This window comes from Bubalus kerabau, chromosome 18 (assembly GCF_029407905.1).
Source record: "Bubalus kerabau isolate K-KA32 ecotype Philippines breed swamp buffalo chromosome 18, PCC_UOA_SB_1v2, whole genome shotgun sequence".
Taxonomy (NCBI): domain Eukaryota; kingdom Metazoa; phylum Chordata; class Mammalia; order Artiodactyla; family Bovidae; genus Bubalus; species Bubalus kerabau.
Genome location: NC_073641.1, coordinates 12,600,983 through 12,613,118, shown reverse-complemented (window position 1 = coordinate 12,613,118; position 12,136 = coordinate 12,600,983). Strand labels below are relative to the sequence as shown.

The window sequence follows — 12,136 nt, the reverse complement described above, 5'->3', positions numbered from 1 at the left end:
AATGCCATTGCAGCTACCAAGGCACTCTCTGATAAGTTCAGATCCTAACGGGCATATATGAAAGGAACGAAGGATACAGAATCAAAGCAAGCTGTTTTTAGTAGCATAAACTAAGGACTTGGCAATAACATACAAAATGAACAGAGGCTTGCCTCATAGAAAAAGAGATCAGATTTGAGGTTACCAGAGGTGGAAGGGCAGGACAAAGGGATTGGATGAAGGTGGCAAAAGGTATAAACTTGTAATTTTAAGATAAATAAGTACTAGCGACAAAGACAAAAATGTTTTAATTATCTCTTTAAGGAAAAGGTATATTATAACAATGAAGGACTGTAAGACACCATCAATATTCCAATTAAAACTTGCAACTTGAAATTTCAAAGATGAAATTATACTTGACAAAAGGCAAGAATTGGGAAAATAGGTTCAATGGCCAAATTTAGATTAATTTGTCTTCAATGTCCTGGGGAGAGGGAGGACCTTCTGGACTGAAAAAGCAGTGACAACACTGTGCTAAGTCACTTCAGTGGTGTCCACCTCATTACAACCCTATGGACTATATCCCATCAGGCTTCTCTCCCCATGGGATTCTCCAGACAAGAAAATCTGGAGTGGGTTGCCATTTCCTCCTCCAAGGTATCTTCCCAACAGAGGGATTGAACCAACGTCTCTGTGTCTCCTGCATCGGCAAGCAGGTTCTTTACCACACGTACCCACATTCCAGCAAGGAAGGATGGCTGGTTTCTAGAAAGCTGTACAGGCAAGCCCAGGGATTAACGTAGTATGATGCACATACCCACAAAAGTGAGAAATTTTTGGTCAGTGTTTAGCAAAATCATTATGTTAGAGAATACATTCACTATTTTTTTTATGAATTATACACTGGTTAGGGTTGCCAGATTTAGAAAATAAAAATACAGGTCATCCAGTTAAATTTAAATTGCAGATAACAATAATTTTGAGCACAAATATGTTCCATGCAATATGTGGCAACCCAAACACTGGGCCAGCAGTAACTTGTCACTTAAGTAGGACCGGATGCAAGGAAGGAAGCAACTTCCTCTGATTTTGGCAGAGAGGACAAGCTCTGTGTGACATTCTGCATCCTGTTTCTGAGGAAGGCATTCAGCATTGATCACTTTCATTGACTTTGTCCACTGGGTTCCAAACACACACACATGTGCACACACAAAAAAAATTATGTAGAAAACAACTTTTGATAAAAAATCCTAACACATTAAACAGATTTTTTTTTCCCAAAGGAGGGTAAGGACCTCTGGTTGAATGGAGAAGTTAGGGGTATGATGAAGGAAGATGGAGGGTCTAGATCTCTGCTCACCTATCCATCATCTCTGCCCTCAAAGCAGCCCCTAACATATCTCCTTGGGACAAAGGGACTCTACAGAACAGATGGAGAACAGGAATCATTTATTTTGCCAGACCCACCAAATTTTACATAAAATTGAATGCCCAGATCCACTTAATGTAAGCCTTACTTGTACATGCCCTTGCCTATGCCAGAGTTTCTCTTTACTGCCAACAATAGCATTGAACTCCCAGAAGAGAAACACTGGAGTTCTATTGAGTCATCTCAATCCTTCTTCTGCCATAATCATTCTGTTGCCTGAATCTGCTGTTTTTTTGCTTTGCAACAACTGTGCCTCTGAGACATGAAAGAAGCAACTCAAAACAGAGTCCCCCCAACTTCATCTTATCCACATGTTAACAATAATCTAAAAATGGAAATAAATTTCCAGATGCTTTAAGTAAATTTTCTAGTCATCATCTAGATACTTATTAGCACAAAAACATAGGCGACACTCTCCATGCTAGCCCACCCTCTCAGAGTTGGTGCTGTCATGTAGAAGTCTTTTCCTTCACCCATTCCTACAACCTTCCTACAACCATTCCTTCACCCATTCCTACAACCGTCCACAAGATTCCATGCCATTTCCTGCAGACTTACCTCCATTTGGTACATAAGGAATGTCCTTGAACAGAGTTTCCTGGGTTTTTTCAAGTGTTTATTGTTCTTGTCCTCCATAATCTATTTTTAATGTGCTTCCCCCGACCCCTTGTCTGGGAGCAATCATTCACTATGATTTTACCCCAACCCATTCCTCAAAAAAGACCTTATCTTTTTGAAAGAAGCACCACAGAGCCATTCCCAGAACAAATGCAGAACATCCTGAAAGTGAAAGTGAAGTCGCTCAGTCATGTCCAACTCTTTGAGACCCCATGGACTGTAGCCTACCACGTTCCTCCGTCCATGGGATTTTACAAGCAAGAGTACTGGAGTGGGTTGCCATTTCCTTCTCCAGAGGATCTTCCCAACCCAGGGATCAAACCTGGGTCTCCTGCATTGTAGGCAGACGCTTTATTGTCTAAGCCACCAGGGAAGTCCAGAGAACATCCTTGACCAGCTTAAAAAGCCAACTTCAAACCAATGGACACTATCTTTCATTTAAGGATAAATGCCCATTCAGTTTGTTCATTAAAAGGTATTCACCTATTTTAAAAAAGCTACTGAAACTAATAAGTGAATTTAACAGAGTTGTAAGATTCAAAAGCAATACACAAAAATCAATTATATTTCTATATCCTAGCAACAGAGAATCACAGAGTGAAAAAAAAATCACCATTTAAAATACCATTGCAAAAAACTCTGACAAAAGATTATGCAATATCCATAGTGAAACTTATAAAACAGTGCTGAGACCAATTTTTGAAGACCTAAATAAAACCATGTTCATGAATTAGAATACTCAATGATGTTAAGATACTAATTTTCTGAAAATTAACTTAGACAGTCAACACAACTCCAATCAAATCCCAAAAATCAGCACACAGATTCTAAAATTCACATGCAAATTCCAAGGACAGAACAGCCAAAACAACTCTGACCAAAAAAGAACAAAGTTGGAGAACTAAAAGCACCTAATTTCAAGATTTTATTATGAAGACAGTAATCAACACACATGGTATTGGTGGAAAGATAGACAAATAGATCAGTGGAATAGAATAAAGAATTCATAAATGGAGTCATAAATATATGCATTTTTGAAAAAGGTGAAAAGGCAATTAGTGGGAAAAGGATAATCTTTTCAACAAACAGTGTGGAAGCAACAAGATTGCCATACACAAAGAAGAAGGAGGAGAAGAATAAGGGGGGGAAGAATTTTAATCCATACTTCACACATGTATAATAAACTCAGAATGGTTCATTGACTTAAAACTAAACTGAAACTATAAAACTAAACCTAAAACTATAAAACTTTAAGAAGAAAACATATGATAAAATCTTGGATTAGACCAAGTTTTCTTAGATAATAACACCCAAATCCATAATTCACAAATGAAAAATAAATCAATAAATTAGACTTCATCAAAATTAAAAACATACACTCTTTGAAAGACACCATTAGAGTAGTTAAAAGACAAACCACACACTGGAAAAAATATTGACAAATCAAATATTTGATAAAGGACTTGTATCCAAAATATATAAAGAACTCTTAAAATCAATAAGAATAAAAGCAACCCCATAAAAAATGATCAAACAATTTGAACATACCCATCACCAAAAGATATATTTATGTGTAAATAAGCACATAAAGTGGAGAAGGCAATGGCCACCCACTCCAGTATGCTTGCCTGGAAAATCCAATGGGCAGAAGAGCCTGGTAGGCTGCAGTCCATGGGGTCTCAAAGAGTCGGACACGACTGAGCAACTTCACTTTCACTTTTCACTTTCATGCATTGGAGAAGGAAATGGCAACCCACTCCAGTGTTCTTGCCTGGAGAATCCCAGGGATGGCGGAGCCTGGTGGGCTGCCGTCTATGGGGTCATACAGAGTCGGATATGACTGAAGTGACTTAGCAGCAGCAGCAACAAGCACATAAAGAGATGTTCAACATTATTAATCATTATGGAAATAAAAATTAAAACCATGATGGAATGCCACTATGTACATATCTAAATAGCTGAAATTAAAAAAAGTTAATATACCAAGGTGTGGTATGTGGAGAAAATAGAACATTTATATACTTCCAATAGGAATGTAAAATTGTTTTGGAAAAGAGTTTGGCAGTTTCTTAAATAAACATATATCCACCATATATCCAACGTTACATTCCTAAGTATTTGCCCAAGAGAGCTTAAAGCACATATTAATACAAAGAGAAGAACATGAATGCTCATAGTAGGTTTATTGTAATAGCCAAGAACTGGAAACAACTCAAACATCCATCAGCAGATGAACAGACTAACAGGCTGTGGCATATTCATTCAATGGACTACTAGTCAACAATGAAAAAGGAATGATCTACTGTAATATGCAAAAACACAAATAAATATCAAAATAATTATTCTGAATGAAATTAGTCAGCTTCCTCTCCCAAAAAAGGGTAGATTCTGCATGATTCCACTTAAGTTCTAGAAAATGCTAACCAATTAATAATGACAGAAGGCAGAGCAGTGGTTGCCTAGGGACAGTGGAATAGGAAGGATTACAAAATGTTACAAGAAAACTTTTGGAAGTGATGGTTATATTCATCGTCTTGATTATGGTGATGACTTCACACATGTATACTTGTCAAAACACATCAACTTATGTACTTTAAAGATGTGCAATTTACTGTGTGTCAATTAAACTGTGACAAAGCTGTTTGAATGAAAATAACTTTTTAGTGACATATCCTGGTGGCTCAGATGGTTAAGAATCTACCTGCAATGTGGGAGACCCAGGTTCCCCCTGGGTAGGGAAGATCCTCTGGAGAAGGAAATGGCAACAACACTCCAGTATTCTTGCCTGGAGAATTCCATGAACAGAGGAGCCTGGCGGGCTATAGTCCATGGGATTACAAAGAGTCAGACAGGACTGAAGCTACTAAAACTTTCCCTATCACAGCTGATTTACAATGTTGTGTTAGTTTCTGATGTATAACAAAATGATTCAGCTATACACATAAAGAGCATATATATATATTCTCAGTTATATATATATTCTCATTATCGGTTATTACAAAATACTGAATATAATTCCCTGTGCTTGTCATATATGTATTTTATATACAGTAATTTTTACCTGCCAATCCTAAATTCCTAATTTATCACTCCTTCCCTTTCTTCTTTGATAACCATAAATCTGTTTTCTATGTCTGTGAGTCTCTTTGTTTTATAACTAAAATCATTTGCACCTATTTTTTGATTCTACATGTAAGTGATATCACATAATATTTGTCTTTGTCTGATTTATTTCACTTAGTGTGATAATCCCTAGGTCCATCCATATTGCTGCAAATTGCATTATTTCATTATTTCATGAGTAATATTCCATCGTATATATGTACCACACCTTTATCCATTCAACTGTCAATGGACATTTAGGTTGTTTATATATCTTGGTTGTTGTAAATGGTGCTGCTATGAACATTAGGGCATAAAAAAAATTTTTTTAAGTGTTTAGGAAGAATTAACTCTATTTGGTCTGGTCTCTACAATGTCCTATTTCAGCTGTTTGGCAGCCAAGAATTAAATGACAATAGTCTTAACCTTTAGTAAGGCTGTTGAAAACATCAGATGGAACCCAATTCATAACTGATAGCAAAACACCTTCATCATGCCCACTGTCTTATTTATCTTACCCAGATACTCAGGGCTGCCCACGAAGACTCCTTCCTTCTCTCTCTGAACTCCTTCACATCCTTTTTCTCAGTATTGCCCAAAAAACTAACTGTGGTCTTTTCCTCCATCCTTCCTTATCTGCCTGGATGTATTCTCCAGTCACTCTGCCATCCCTTCCACCAGTACTTTCATTTCTTCTCAATTCTAATCTCCTAAGTGAAGTGAAGTGAAGTCACTCAGTCGTGTCCGACTCTTTGCGACCCCATAGACTGTAGCCGATCAGGCTCCTCCATCTGTGGGATTTTCCAGGCAAGAGTGCTGGAGTGGATTGCCATTTCCTTCTCCAGGGGATCTTCCTAACCAAGGAATCAAACCTGTGTCTCCCACATTGTGGGCAGACACTTTACTGTCTGAGCCACCAGTCCTTCTTTTAATGGTTCAGCATTTCTCTATTATCCTAAGCAGGATAAATAAAATCCCAGAAGCTGAAAAGTAAAAATCATCTTTCTTGGAAGCAGAATGAGTAGGGACAGAGAGGAGTGCTCACACATTAATAAATTTTAAAAATTCTAACAGCTGGGGAGCAGAGGGGATATATTGTTTTTTAAAGACCCAGGCTCTGGTCTTCTCTCGGCATAGAGTCCGTCCTCCATACTGGCATACCATCCTCATTCATTCTCCCAGGCAAAGAGATTCAAGTTCACTTCACTCAGTCTTCACATTCTGACTCTAAAGTGCATCCCTATGCAGGAAAAAAAAAAAAAAATTCCCCTTCCTAATTCACCCTTCCCATTACCTTTCCACAGCTGTGGCCAAAATAGCAACATGCCTCTTCTTTGAACCCCTCCTCAAGCCAATCAAAGAGAAATGACCAATTTCATCCTTTCAAAACATCTTACTGTCACAATTCCTTCTTCTACATGTGTCTTTTGACTTGAATATAATGATGCAAATTCTTTAGGAATTTAAAGGCTCTGTTTGTTAAATCTTTGCCTGTCTTCATACAATTAATATAATTAACCTGTATGCCCAAGAGAACCAGGGATCCATCTGTTTAATCACTGCTTGCCTCCTGCTTCATGTCCCAACAGTATCAAACCAATTACAGTGCCCAGCCCACATCCCCAATACATGACCATCTTCTTTCACCCACCCGAGCATTACCCCTGCCTAAAGCAGAAGCTGGCAAGTTTTTCTGTAAAAGACCAAAGAGTAAATATTTCAGGCTATGGGAGCCATATGGTCTCTGTCACAGCTACTCAACTCTGCCATTATAGCACAAACGCATACCCGATACATAAACAAATAAATGTGGCTGTGCTCCCATAAATTCTTATTCTGAAAAACAGACAACAGGCCAGATTTGGCCTGTGGGCTGTAGTCTGCCAAACCCTGGTCTAAAGCATCCTGCCTTCCAACTTCCATCTGCCTAGCTCCTAGCTCTACAAGACTGAGCACAAGTTGTCTTCTGGAGAGAGCTTTCTCCTCTTCCTGGTTAGCTGCATCCTTTCTTTGAAGTCCCACAGAATACATACCAAAGTATTTGGCAGTGCAAGAAAAACTTCTTCCCCAAGCCTAATGTTCCCTTCCACGTGGAGGGAGTTCCACAACCATGACACTATTGGCCTATATCTATTCCCACCAAGTCCTCCCAGGGGAGACGGAGCAACATGGATAAGTCTTCCTCCTCTTCTTGCGGGGAGCAAACTGCCCACAGAGGACACATTCCTCCCACCTCCCGACGCATGCTCTGTCACTTCTAGGAAAGGCCTGTCTGTCCAGGGCTGCTCTGCCTGAGTGCGTAAATCTCTTTCCCGAGTTCTACATTATTGTTTCAATCAGTAACTGTAGTATCTTCATCACTATCTGACTTTTGAATTATCTCTTAACTGTTTCAGAATTCTAGAGGAAATCAGGGGAGCTATTGACTAAGCCTCACTCATGACAACACAGACTACTTGCCACGGCACTCATCATGTTATTTAAAGTTTCTTTGTACATTTTCAGTATGTTAGTCAATGATTCTCAGGAGAGCCTTTCCAATGAGCATGAGCAGACCCAGAGATGCAAATCTTTCAAACTGACAACAAATGGCACACTTTCTACTAGCTTTTATTTTTACCTACAACCTAATATTCCCTACTAATAGCCTACTGGTGAGTTGTTCACTGAAGTTTTAAATTCAGTATCGGGTTAAGATATCTGGTAGCTACTCATTTGAACATACTGCAAAATTTGTGCATGAGCACAGAGGACAGAATCTCAGTAGTTTTCAGGAAACAATTTGAGAATCATGTATCATTAATGCTGTCTACAATTGATCATGGTTTCCAACATAACTATTTGCATTTGGCTTTTGCATTGTACCTTACAGTCAGTATAACATCTTTACGAATTTATTGGGTGCCATTTGGGTAACTTGACGGTGTACATGAATGCATATTTGTCCATCTGGAGGACAGAATAGAGCAATAATTAGAGTACAGGCTCTAAAGTCAGACTGCTTGGTTTTATCCCAGCATCACCACATACTGGTCGTCTAACTTCAGGTAAGTGACTCAACCCCTTGTACTTCAGTTTCTCCACCATTAAAATAAGAGACTAGTTGTTGCTGTTGCTGTCATTTAGTTGCTGTCATGTCTGACTCTCTACAACCCAGTGGACTGCAGCGCAGCAGGCTCCTCTGTTCTCCACTATCGCCCAGAGTTTGCTCAAATTCATGTCCATTGAGTCGGTGATGCTAGGACTTATTTCATAAAGATACTGGGAAGATTAAATGAGATAATCCATGGTTTAAACTACATAGTTAGCTATTATTATTACTATTTTAGTACTATACACAGGAATAGGACATTTGGCCTCTAATTTTCAGTAACTGCACTTTAAGCTATATATAGATGTGGTTCAAATACAAATCATCCATAAATCTATTGCTAAAGGAGATATATCTGTAATCTTCCCAAAATTTGTTTACACTATATGTCTCATTGGTGGTATGTTTTATAGCACATATTTATTTGTTTGACATCTATTATCTATGTCTCTACTAGAACCTCATAAGGCCAGAGACCTTTCCTTATCTCTGGGTTCTCTACTAGAGCCCCAGTGTCCAGAACAGTGTCTTCTGGCACATAGTAAGTTCTCAGTAGTTTCTTTTAAAAAATTCTATGCTATGAATTTATACCATGAATATGTAATTATACTCCAGTATAATATTGAGTTTGTTGTAATAAAATTACTAGATGATCAAGTTTTGGGCATATTTTTATTAAAACATGTTTAAGTTCATACTATCATTGTAATAAATAAATAATGAGTGCTTTGTTTATATGCTGCTTTAATTCTTTGCTATCAGTGATTATTTTCTACTAAGAACACATGCGATAGGTGACCAGCATTCTTTTGCAAGGTCTGAGTGGGCCACAGACAAATTAAGGGCTGTGTTTTTCAATTCAACAATTCAAAAATATTTTAAATGATCCAGTAGTTTCAATTCTATAAATAAACAAGTAGAAAATTCCATCAAAAGACATGTACAAGAATATTCAAATGGCTTTGTTTATAATGGCTAAAAACTGGAAACAATCCAAATATCTATTATAGAATAATAAATTAATGGCACAATATTTATCCAATGGCAGAAAGCAAAGAAGAACTAAAGAGCCTCTGGATGAAAGTGAAAGAGGAGAGTGAAAAAGTTGGCTTAAACTCAACATTCAGAAAACTAAGATCATGGCATCTGGTCCCATCACTTCATGGCAAATAGATGGGGAAACAATGGAAACAGTCAAAGATCTTATCTTATTTCCTTGGGCTCCAAAATCACTGCAGATGATGAGTGCAGCCATGAAATTAAAAGATGCTTGCTCCTTGGAAGAAAAGCTATGACCAACATGGACAGCATATTAAAAAGCAGAGACATTACTTTGCCAACATAGGTCCATCTAGTCAAAGCTATGGTTTTTCAAGTAGTCATGTATGGATGTGAGAGTTGGACTACAAAGAAAGCTGAGCACCGAAGAACTGATGTTTTTGAACTGTGGTGTTGGAGAAGACTCTTGAGAGTCCCTTGGACTGCAAGGAGATCCAACCAGTCCATCCTAAAGGAAATCAGTCCTGAATATTTGTTGGAAGGACTGATGCTGAAGCTTTGGCCACCTGAGGTGAAGAACTGACTCACTGGAAAAGACCCTGATTCTGGAAAAGATTGAAGGTGGGAGGAGAAGGGGATGACAGAGGATGAGATGGTTGGATGGCATCACTGACTCAATGGACATGAGTTTGAGTCAGCTCTGGGAGTTGGTGATGGACAGGGAAGCCTGGCATGCTGTAGTCCATGGGGTCGCAGAGAGTCAGACATGACTGAGTGACTGAACTGAACCGATTTAACCAATGAAATATTGTGTAGCAATTAAAAACAACCCGAATATAAAAGAAAAATTAAAAAATAAAAATAAAAAAACAAACTACATGTAGCAACATGGATGAAGATAACAGAACATAATTCCTTTTATGTGAAAATTGATTTATATGAATTTATATGAAGTATATTTATTATAGACAAAAGCAACCTATGGATAAAGTCAAAATAGTAGTTATCTCTGTTGGGGGAATGTGATGAGGCAAGACAAAGCCTTTTAGGATACGGAAAATACTCTATATTTTAATTTGAGGCCTAGTTCATAGGTGTGCATGTGTGTGTTGCTCTGTGTATGCATATAAATTTATAGAGTTGTACATTTAAGATCTATGCATTTTATAGTATTATGTTATACATGGATGCATGTGTATTTTTTTTAAGACAGAGAATAATCTGCATGCCCGACATTTAGCTGGGCCCTTGAGACATCCTGATGGAGAACACAAGCCTGGCCTTCCCCTCAGTACAGTGTATCTCTAGTGTTAGCTCAGTGTCTATGCTCAGTGGATTGGTGACCTGAACTGAACACTTTTTTGTACACTAACCAATTGAACTTAAAAAAAATATACTATTGTTTGCTGATGCTAATGGAAACTGCAGTGCTTCATATTTATTTGACAAACATATTCTGTTACATTTTATAGTCCGAGGTCATCATGATGCCTCATTATGGAAAAATCCCAGAACCTTCTTCCTCCACAAAAGGGCTCCACGCACTTTCATCTGCAGATTTCAGAATTGATTCTCTGTGCTGCTAGCATTCCCTATATCCCAGGGAGTTGTGCATTAAAATCCAGAGCAATGAACACACCTATGAAAAATGATGCTTTCGAGCCTGCTCCACAGTGCAGTAAATTTGAAAGTACTCTTAATAATAATCAGGATCAACATTGACTTTAATGGTCCTCAAATCCATCATGTAATTTCATTAGCCACCCAGCACAGATGCAAGCAGGGGTGATGTCATACTTTTTCCTCTTGCTCTGAAACCCAAGTCAGGCGCCAGAGATGGAAACTAGTTTTAGAGACTCTAATCGGATTAAAGCTTCTGGCAGCCACTGATCAATAGGTGGGAGCCGGAGGAATCCCAAAATGTGCAAAGCCCTCTGAGACCCCTTCAGGGACACAGCTTTGCTCAAGCTGAAGGAGGTTCAGGTCTGCAAGTGGGAAGGTCAGGATGCTGTTTCCCAAGGGATGGTGCTCTTTCCATTTTTCCCTAGGACCCAGGTTCACATGGGAGAGAAGGGTTGTCACTTAAGCAGCAGCCTCCAATCCTACTCTCTGATCTAAGAGAATGGGAAAACAGCAGTTCCATAATATAGGAAACCAGCAGTTCAAAGCACGGGCTTTGGAGTCAGCCATGCTGCTGCTGCTGCTGCTGCTGCTAAGTCACTTCAGTCGTTTCCGACTCTGTGTGACCCCATAGATGGCAGCCCACCAGGCTCCCCCATCCCTGGGATTCTCCAGGCAAGAACACTGGAGTGGGTTGCCATTTCCTCCTCCAATGCATGAAAGTGAAAAGTGAAAGTGAAGCCGCTCAATCGTGGCCTATTCTTCTCGACCCCATGGACTGCAGCCTACTAGGCTCCTCCGTCCATGGGATTTTCCAGACAAGAATACTGGAGTGGGATGCCATCGCTTGATCTAAAACCTAGCTCTTCCATTGACTAGTTAACCCTGAGAAGGCAACCCTTTCTCTCTGAGACACAGCTTCCTCATCTGCAAGGTGCAAATAATAACACCTGACTCACAGAGTTGTAGTGACGACAAAGAGGTCCTGCGTGTCAGATGTTCATGACAGTCCCTGGGCCTATGTGTTTATCTGCTCAGTAAATCCCTGATGGCTCAGCAGGTAAAGAATCCACCTGCCATGCAGGAGACAGAGGAGACACAGGTTTGATCCCTGGGTCGGGAAGATCCCCTGGAGAAGAAAATGGCAACCCCCTCCAGTATTCTTGCCTGGGGAATACCATGGACAGAGGGGCCTGGTGGGCTATAGTCCAAAGGGTCTCAAAGAGTCCGACGAAACTAAGCAACAAAGCAAGAACGTAAAGAAGTGATCAGCTGTGATGAAGAGCTACCAACTATCA

General features: G+C 39.2%; 1 long non-coding RNA gene across 4 annotated transcripts in view; it reads right to left on the bottom strand.

Annotated features, from left to right (window-relative positions):
* LOC129633006 (uncharacterized) overlaps positions 1-12,136 on the bottom strand; it is a 188,715-nt gene that overhangs the window by 44,699 nt on the left and 131,880 nt on the right. The gene's annotated exons all lie outside the window — the stretch shown is intronic.